We start from the raw sequence: 9551 nt of genomic DNA, 5'->3' as shown, positions 1-9551 counted from the left end.
GAAGGGGGAGCTTGGGAAATACCCCAGGCGTGATATCAGCCATATGGGAACTCGTAGACAGGTCATGAGTCCCCTCGTTCTGTAGCTAAATTCATGACTGTCACAATGAGAGCATTGGCGTCCGCCTACGACGCTCCCAGGCAAAGTTATGGCCAATATCCCCTTTGCTGGATAATTCTGATCCATGCAGGGGGAGTGGCAGTGCTTCCCTGTGAGGTCACTAAGGTAGGAGGGGACCTGGACTTGGCCAGGTTGATAACCCTACTTCGGCCATTTTCCAGTGTTCTTCTCGCTGGGGGCACGTGTAGGAAACATCTGTGGGAGTTCCTGGAAACCTGGTCTACAGCGCCCCCCTGTGGCCAGACGCACAAGGTAACTGATTGAATTGCATACCTGTTGTAAACCATGCTTTATCTGTAACTGTACTCTGACATATGTATATTCTGTAGATTCCCTATTGTATATATTGTAGTTTCTAGTGTGCTTTAGGCGATTAAATTATATAATCTTGGGCTGTTCTGTTATCTCGATCTTGAATCCCACGTCCGTGTGTTCGGCTAATAGTTACCGTAAATCGGTTGGTGGCAGCGAGTTGTGCCAAGGATTATTGTGGGGAGGCCAGCGAGATTCGGGGAGAGTTTATATATTCCGCCCGCGGAGGTCGGGGGAATATATACCCTTCTCTCGCCGGGGGCCCTTCAATAATCGGCATAAGTAGTATAGCGGCCTCCTGGCTTATGGTCGGGCAATTCCATAATTGGCCTGACTATAAGAGGGGCGCTAGAGAGCGCGTCACGTGCTCTGTCGGTCGGTCGGGAGGTATAAAGGAGGGGTGACCCCCACTTGTTACCCCCCGATTGTGACGTACTGGTAGCCAGCGCGGGGGATTTCTGAGTGACCCCCCCGGTGGTTTGTGACACCAAGGCACAGGCTTTCTATGCTCCTTGTACTGCATGTGCTGAAGTGTTTATTGTACTTCATGCTTGTATGCCATACATTGCACTGTACGGTCGCTATTCTTGGCTAATGCTCCTAGATGGCTAGACAGCAACAGCAAAAAAAAAAAAAAAACAGCATGGGTGCCAAGGCACAGGCTTTCTATGCTGCTTGTACTGCATGCGATACTGTTCCAGGACCCCCAGTGTGTGCAATTACTCAACGGGGTCTCTGCTACAGGTGGCCAAAAGAACCACCTGTGATCCCTGTCCAGGGACAGGGACGGAGTTGCAGTTTCCGCTGATATATTGTCTGTGACTATGACTAACATCTTACAGACTTTGCAGTCCAGACAGACCTTGGGCAATGTTGATTCAATGCCCCTGGCCACCCTGATTTCGAAACAAATCATGGCTCCAGGAGGGTCACATGCATCCCAGGGTGCAGGCTCTGACACGGACGACAGTCCCAGACGGCCTAAGCGAGCTCCCTAAGAACGGCCCTCGACTTCATCACAGTACTCTCTGTATGATGATGCAGACGTAGCTGTTCAGGACTCTGATCCTGAGACCGCTCTCAATCCGGATACACCGGATGGTGACGCTATGGTGAATAATCTTATAGCGTCCATCAATGGAAGGTTGGGTATTTCTCCCTCAACTCCTCCAGTGGAGGGGTCAGCTTCACAGCAGAAGAAATCCCTATTTCGGTATCTCAAGCGTATATTGAGTACTTTTCTGGTCACTCTGACTCCAGAGAAGCAGTCCAGGAACACCACGCTTATCCCGATAAGCGTTTTCTCCAACCGTATTGAGGATACGCGTTGTCTCTTCCCCCCTGACGTGCTCAAGCGCTCCAAGGGTGGATCCCCCAATCTCCAGGCTTGAGGCTAGATCTATAGTTGCAGTGGAAGATGGGACTTCACTTAAAGATGCCATTGACAGACAGATAGCCCTCTGGTTGCAATCTGTCTATGAAGCTATCGGCGGGTCGGTTGCCCCGGCATTCGCAGCCATAGAGGCACTCCAAGCTATTTCAGCTAGTATTACGCAGAGGGACGCGGTCACATGTACATCTTGGCCGCAGTAGCGTCCTTCACCTCGCAATGTCGACATTGCGACTCAAGCTGTTTATGCTGTCCTGGACTCTACGAGCCGTACGTCAGTGGCGTCCGCCAACTCCGTGTTGTTACGCTCCTAGTGTTAAGGGATTGGAGCAGATGCTGCTTCCACAAAAGTGCTTAACCAGATTGCCTTTATCTGGTGACAGACTGTTTCGTGAGCGGTTGGATTAAATCATTCAACTGTCCAAGGGTACGAATTCTTCCTTACCCCAGCTATCAAACAAGACCCATCAGGAGAAGGGACAGTCGAGGTTTCGGTCCTTCCCAGGCTCGGGCACGTCCCAATTGCCCTCGTCCAACAGGACTCAAAAGGCTCAGAGGGGCGCAGGTTCCTGGCGGGCTCAATCGCGCCCGGAGAAGGCAGCCGGAGGAACCGCTACCAAGGCGGTTTCCTCATGACTTTCAGCCCTCTCTCTCCGCGTCCGCGGTCGGTGGCAGACTCCCCCGCTTTAGCGACATTTAACTGCCACAGGTCAATGGCCGGTGGGTGAGAGACAGTTTGTCGCAAAAACTTCCTCACCGGCCGAGCCGAGGCTCTTCTGCAGGCAGTAGGAGTCGTAATCCCGGTTCCTCCTCAGGAACAAGAGACACTTTTTACTCCGATCTGGTCGGGGTGACAAAATAGGACGACTCCTTCCGTTCCGTTCTGGACCTTAAACTGCTCAACAAGCACGTGAAAACCAGGCGGTTCCGGATGGAATCCCTCCGCTCCGTCATTGCCTCAATGTCTCAAGGAGATTTTCTAGCATCAATAGACATCAGGATGCTTATCTCCACGTGCCGATTGCTCCAGAGCACCGGCGTTTACTACGATTCGTTATTGAAGACGAGTATCTTCGGTTCGTAGCCCTACCCTTCGGTCTGGCGACAGCCCCACGGGTTTTCACCAAGTTCATGGCAGCAGTGGGACCACTCCCGCACTCTCAGGGTCACCCTGTGATCCCTTACTTAGACCATCTACCTGTCAAGGCACTCTTTTAAGAGGCATGCCAACACAGCCTGAACATGGCGCTGGAGACTTCCCAGAGTTTCGGGTGGGTCCTCAACTTTTCAAAGTTAAACCCAATCGCTGGCATATCTTAGCTTGGGGTTTCACACTCTCTCAGCGATGGTGAAGCTTCCACTGGACAAACAGCGGTCACTACAGACGGGGGTGCAGTCTCTCCTTCAAGGAGACACCTCATCCAGAGGCAGTCCCTTTCACGCAGTTTCATCTGCGTCCACTTCAATAGAACATTCTTCGCTAATGGGAGGGGAAGTCGATGTCCCTACACAGGAACGTCCCCCTTTCTCAGACGTTCAAGGACTCTCTTCAGAGGAGTCCACTCTTCAGATCAATTGTCTGGAGCTCTGGGCAGTGTATATTGCCCTGCAAGTCTTCCTGCAGTGGCTGGAAGGCAAACAGATCCGAATTCAGTCGGACAATCCACAGCGGTGGCATACATCAACCACCAAGGCGGACTATGCAGTCGGCGAGCCTCCCAGGAAGTCCGCCGGATTCTGCTAGGGGTGGAAGACAGAGCATACACCATATCCGCAGTTCACATCCCGGGCGTAGAAAACTGGGAAGCAGACTTCCTCAGTCACCAGGGCGTGGACGCAGGAGAATGGTCTCTGCACCCGGACGGTTTTCACGAATCGGCACAACAGCAAGGTCCCGGTTTTCATGACGATCAAAGAGCTCTGGCGACAGGCATCTCACGGTCGGTCAACCGTGGGCACTACCAGACCGGCCAGACTTACTGTCCCAAGGGCCGTTTTTCCATCTGAATTCTACGGCCCTGAACCTACTGTGGGGCCATTGCGTCCTAGATCCTAGTGTCCTCAGGATTATCCCAAGGGGTCGTTGCCACCATGAGACAGGCTATGACGTCCACGTCTGCTAAGATCTACCACGGAAGTGGAAGATTTTCTTTTACTGGTGCTCTGTACAAGGAGTGTCCCCCTGGCCATTGGCATTGCCTACTTTTCTTTCCTTCCTGCAATCTGGGTTGGAAAAGGGCTTGTCGCTCGGCTCCCTTAAAGGGCAAGTCTCGGCGCTATTGGTGTTTTTTCAGAAGCGTCTAGCACGACGTCCGCAGGTACGCACGTTCCTGCAGGGGGTTTGTCATATCGTCCCCCCGTACGAGCGGCCGTTAGATCCATGGGATCTGAACAGGGTACTAGTTGCTCTCCAGAAGCCGCCTTTTCGAGTCTCTGACGGATGTTTCACTCTCTCGACTATCAGGGAAAGTGGCCTTTCTGGTAGCGATCACGTCACTTCGGAGAGTGTCTGAGCTAGCAGCGCTGTCATCCAAGGCTCCCTTCCTGGTGGTCCACCAGGACAAGGTAGTGCTGCGCCCCATTCAGGAGTTTCTCCCTAAGGTAGTATCCTTGTTTCATATTAATCAGGATATCTCCTTACCTTCCTTTTGTCCTCATCCGGTTCACCGGTATGAAAAGGATTTACATTTGTTAGATCCGGTGAGAGCACTCAGAATCTACATTTCCCGCACGGCGCCCCTGCGCCGCTCTGATGCACTCTTTGTCCTTGTCGCTGGTAAGCGCAAAGGGTCGCAGGCTTCCAAAGCCACCCTGGCTCGATGGATCAAAGAACCAATTCTTGAAGCCTACCGTTCTGCTGGGCTTCCGGTTCCATCAGGGCTGAAGGCCCATTCTACCAGAGCCGTGGGTGCGTCCTGGGCATTACGACACCAGGCTACGGCTCAACAGGTGTGCCAGGCAGCCACCTGGTCGAGTCTGCACACTTTCACCAAACATTATCAGGTGCATACCTATGCTTCGGCGGACGCCAGCCTAGGTAGAAGAGTCCTGCAGGCGGCAGTTGCCTCCCCGTAGGGGAGGGCTGTCTTTGCAGCTCTAACATGAGGTATTTCTTTACCCACCCAGGGACAGCTTTTGGACGTCCCAATCGTCTGGGTCTCCCAATGGAGCGCCGAAGAAGAAGGGAATTTTGTTACTTACCGTAAATTCCTTTTCTTCTAGCTCCTATTGGGAGACCCAGCACCCGCCCTGTTGTCCTTCGGGATTTTTGGTTGTTTTTCGGGTACACATGTTGTTCATGTTGAATGGTTTTCAGTTCTCCGACGTATCTTCGGAGTGAATTTGTTTAAACCAGTTATTGGCTTTCCTCCTTCTTGCTTTTGCACTAAAACTGGTGAGCCAGTGATCCCACTGGGGGTGTATAGCCAGAAGGGGAGGGGCCTTACACTTTTTAGTGTAATTGCTTTGTGTGGCCTCCGGAGGGCAGTGCTATACACCAATCGTCTGGGTCTCCCAATAGGAGCTAGAAGAAAAGGAATTTACGGTAAGTAACAAAATTCCCTTCTTCACAGCTGCGCCCGTGGTCACACACACACACACACACACACACTTCCCCCTATTCATGATAAGAGGAAAAATGGATGAGAGGGGGGTGCAGCAATGTAAACAATGTAGCTAAGAATATTGAGCCCGGGTGCTACATAGTGCATAGTAAAGAAGAAAAGTCCATGCATATAGAAGAATGCGCACACCAGCTTAAATAAAAAAAAAATTTAGAACTTTATTGGAACACGCATGAACAAAGTTAAATCCTAAACCAACCTGATGGCAGGTATAATAGTGGCAGGGTATAATCACAGAAAATACTGTCATATAATATTGCCCTATAGTAATAAAACCCTGAATATATCAATGTAATAGGCACCCAAAGAGAGTGGAGATGGTGCATAATAATGCAGTAATAAACACAGAACATCCCATCCTATGCACAACAATGCAGGTAAGCAACAATAATAAACTGTTCATGTACACATGTAAGGCTAAGTTCACACTTCAGTTGTTTTGCATCAGTCACATGCGTTGCTTGACGCATGTGACTGATGCGTTGTACAACGGATGACAACGGTGACAAAGAAAAGAATTTCTTTGTCGGACTCCGTTGTGTGCTGGGGCGGAGTTTGGGGGCGGAGTTCAGGGGGCGGAGCTGAGGACGTCAGTGCCACGGTCTGCATGGCTGGGGACAGGTGTGTGTGTGTCTACATGCGGAGTGCGGGAGGGGGCGGAGCCGAGTGGTGAAGTGTCGGCCTCCTTGCACACTGTATCCAGGGTAAATATCGGGTAACTAAAAGCAAAGTACTTTTTGCTTTGTTACCCGATATTTATCTTGGATACCAGCTAAGCGTGGGCTCCCTGCACCCGTAACCACTGTAAATATCGGGTAACTAACCAAAGCGCATTGCTTGGTTACCCGATGTTTATCCTGGTTACGGGGGCGGGGAGCCAAAGAGCGCATGCGCAGCAAAATCCAACGGATCGCGCTGCTCAAAAAACGTTACATGCCGCGTTGCTCCCGCCCGGCGGTCAGTTAAAAAACAACTGACCACGACGCAGCGGATGCAACACAGCATCATCAGTCACAATCCGTCACCAATAGAAGCCCATGGGGAAAAAACAGAGTCCTGCAAAATATTTTGCAGGATACCGTAATTCCTCAAGGCTACGGATTGTGACTGATGCAAAACAACTGAAGTGTGAACTTAGCCTAAGGCTAAGTTCACACTTCTGTTTGCATCAGTCACAACCCGTCGCCTTCAGGAATTACGGTATCCTGCAAAATATTTTGCAGGACTCTGTTTTTTCCCCATGGGCTTCTATTAGCGACGGATTGCGACTGATGGCCCTGTATTGCATCAGCTGCGTGACGAATCAATCGTTTAGTGACTGACCGATAGGCGGGAGCAATGCTGAATGTAACGTTTTTTTGGAGCAGCAAAATCCTCCCAAAAAAAACCGCACTCTGTAGGTGTTTGTCGCAAATCCGTCGAGCTGTAATGGATGTATATGGTGCTGGATTCCGTCATGCTTTACTGAGCATGCCCAGTATGTTTGGCACACCCATTGGACTCTCCCAAGCACAATCAATTCACAATAGATCCGTCAAAAAAACGGATGCACAGCGGATGTAACGGACGCGACGGATCAGTTTTTTCACAGGATTCCTGTGAAATAATACAGCCGTTGCGTCAATTGACATCTCAAAAACGAGGAATCTGACGGAAGCAAAACAACGGAAGTGTGAACTTAGCCTAAGCGTGCAGAGGAGATTTGGAGAAATTCTAGAAGAATCCCTTGTAACTGCATTGCAAGGCCGGTGAAATTGTGCCTATCCAACAGGGGGCACAAAGTTGTATGATAAAACCAGGCCAGGCATGCATAATGTAAGAACCACAAGTCAAATATAATAAACCCTGCCTACCATAGCAGAGAGTCAGGCAGTGGACCCCACGCGTATCGCCGTCATACTGAGCTTCGTCAGGGGAAGTGACAATCAGCCATAAAGTTTTGGCTAAAGTAGAATACATAATCTCCTAGGTCTCCATTTCTGGAACGTCCCCAGTTCAGCCATTCTCTGAACGCTGTTTGGCTGCATCTTCTTGGGATGATCCCAGAACAGAAGAACCGGAGGTTAGACTACATGGTGAGTGGGATGGGGGACACCTCATAGGTTCTTGGGATTTTTTTTTTTTTTTTTAAGCCTAAGGGACCATTTGGAATAGTAGACGTCTCCATATTGTAATCCTATAGATTGAAATGATCATACCAGAAGATGACTATGTGCTGTCCCAACCCTAGGCCGGCTGGGCTATACTACAACGGTATCATCACAGATATCCCCTTTAAGTTGATTTTTGGAAGCTAAAGCCGTAACGACCACTCGTCTCCCGTATAATGATTGTTGCAGGAGGCCGCTCAGATGATTGGCTGCTGCTGCTATAAGGCCGGTTTCACGCATCCAGCATTTCGCCACTTTGCCGGATCCGTCACACTCCAGTACAGTGCAATACAGTACAGTGGCATCGCAGCAAGCTCCGGTTACACGCTGTCATGTGACCGGAGCTTGCCGTGATGCCATTGTATTGTATTGCACTGTACTGGAGTGTGACGGATCTGGCAAAGTGGCGAAATGCCGGATGTGTGAAACCGGCAAGACGAGGTTGGCTGGAGTTGGCCAGAAGAGTAAAATGCCGATACTAAGCAGCTCTCCATTGTGACAATAAAGGAAGGCGCTCGCTCAGTGTCATCCTATTAGTGCCTAAGTACAGGGGTTTTCTTCAATCCAATTTGTGCCGCTACACCCGCACATGGTTCTATGACCGAACATTGCATCACGTGCATTTTGTATCAGACATTACTAATATAAACCATAGACGAATGATTAAAGCAAATTTTCCAAATTAATGGTTCCTGCAGACAACGCGGGGCATGTTGCAGCCGTCCTGTGGTTTCATATGGAGGCCCTATGATTCTGCGCATTTTTCATTATGCAGATTTCCTGCCAAATGAGGTTACTTTGCATGTAAAACAAAAAAAATATATATTTTTTTTTCTGCTAGTTTTTGTCTCCTTTGGCCACGTCCCATAAAACTGCTTTATTACACGTGGTTTTTACTGCAGAAATGCAATAATAATAATGATAAATTAATAAAAAATACATGTGTATTTTTTTAATCTGCAGACTTATCTCATCTTATTGCAGTAATGGAAGGCGTCTATCAGACCCTCCCCATTATTAACCGGGCAAGTGAAGAGTTAAAAAGAAGAGTTGATTCCTATGGAGTCTCGTTCTTAGAACAGTCTCAGAACGAGGCTCCATAGGATTTGCTGGAAGTCGTGGGACATTACACCATTGGATTACGTCAGAACTTCCAGGATTTTAATACATTTAAAGTGGGATTCTTTATTCAAATAAACTAATTTTTCCTGTGTTTTTTTTTTTTTTAAAACTTTACACTTGCCGGGTTAGTAATGCGGGTGGCTGATAGACGCCTCTCCATTACTTATCTCTAGGCTTGATGCGAGCTGTCATTTCACAGCTGACATCAACCCCAGAAATATTACCTGATTGCCACCACACCAGGGCAATTGGAAGAGCCAGAATTGGATCATCTAATGCAGTGTTCCCCAACTCCAGTCCTCAAGGCCCACCAACAGTGCATGTTTTCTGGATTTCCCTAGTATTTCCCAGGTTATAGTTTAATAACCTGCACAGGTGAACCCCTGTGCAATGCTAAGGAAGTCCTGAAAACCTGTACTGTTGGTGGGCCTTGAGGACTGGAGTTGGGGAACACTGATCTAATGCACTGTTCCCCAACTCCAGTCCTTAAGGCCCACCAACAGTGCATGTTTTCAGGATTTCCTTATCATCTCTGCAGGCGATTCAATTATTACCTGTACAATACTAAGGAAATCCTGAAACCATGCACTGTTGGTAGGCCTTGAGGACTGGAGTTGGGGGAACACTGATTAAGGCCGGGGTCACACGTGACTCATGTGAGTATCGGATCGCACTGCCCGGACCGGCTGGCTTCTCTTCTGCCAGGAGCAGCTGCACTGTATGTTATTTGTATGATGCTGACCCAGTCCTGTCAGGAGAGGCGTGGCTGGTCCGGACAGTGCGATATGATACTCGGACGAGTCATACGCAAGTGTGACCCCAACCTAATGGATG

Source organism: Anomaloglossus baeobatrachus, chromosome 9 (genome assembly GCF_048569485.1).
Source record: "Anomaloglossus baeobatrachus isolate aAnoBae1 chromosome 9, aAnoBae1.hap1, whole genome shotgun sequence".
NCBI lineage: Eukaryota > Metazoa > Chordata > Amphibia > Anura > Aromobatidae > Anomaloglossus > Anomaloglossus baeobatrachus.
This window is presented reverse-complemented; position numbering follows the sequence as displayed.